The sequence below is a fragment of the Equus caballus genome, chromosome 8 (genome assembly GCF_041296265.1).
Source record: "Equus caballus isolate H_3958 breed thoroughbred chromosome 8, TB-T2T, whole genome shotgun sequence".
NCBI lineage: Eukaryota > Metazoa > Chordata > Mammalia > Perissodactyla > Equidae > Equus > Equus caballus.
The window spans coordinates 30,106,237-30,106,980 of record NC_091691.1 but is presented as its reverse complement, the minus strand read 5'-3'; positions in this window follow the sequence as shown (position 1 = coordinate 30,106,980).

Below are 744 nucleotides of genomic sequence, written 5' to 3'. Positions count from 1 at the left end.
ACTACAAGGGGTAACTGTGCTGCACGTGACACTGAGTAACGGCGCAGCGGAAGGCGGGCGTGCGACGCGCCCTGATTGGCTGCCCTGCGGATGGCAGTTTTCCGCGGGCTGCAGGTGGAGGCGGGGCCGGGGTCAGCCACGCCCAGGCCACGCCCCATCCCGGCAAGGCTCCGCCCATCCTGGCAAGACCCCGCCCCATCTTGACGAGGCCCCGCCCAGGCCTCGCTTGGTCCCTGGAGCATAAGCACAGGTGGGTGACGAGGATGGGGGTGGGTTTGGTTCGTTCGCGGCTCTTGGGAGAGGGCCATGGACGTAAGACACCCTCGATAAACTGTGAACGTGTGACCAGGTGGGCTTCCAGCGCCCTGCTGTAAAAATGTTAATTTAATCTTGGGCTGCCTCTTAAAATTAGAAGCTATTTCGCTCATCAAATAAGAGATTCGAATTTTGCCCCAAAGAAAGTGAAACTGCATTCCAAGGCCAGGATGCCAGGCGGCTGTGTGCAACTTTCCAAATCAACAAATTGTGTGCTGAGTGTGCGAATGTTAACGTGTACCGCAGGGGTTCTCAAACTTTACCTGCATCCTGGATCACCTGGAGGGCTGGTTACACCACAGACCCCACCCCAAGAGGTGCTGATTCAGGGTGTTGGGTAGGCGGGACCCACTAATTTGCATCTCTAACAAGTTTCAGGTGAAGTTGATGCAGTTGGTCCAAGGTCCACGTTGATATGGGTCACTGAGT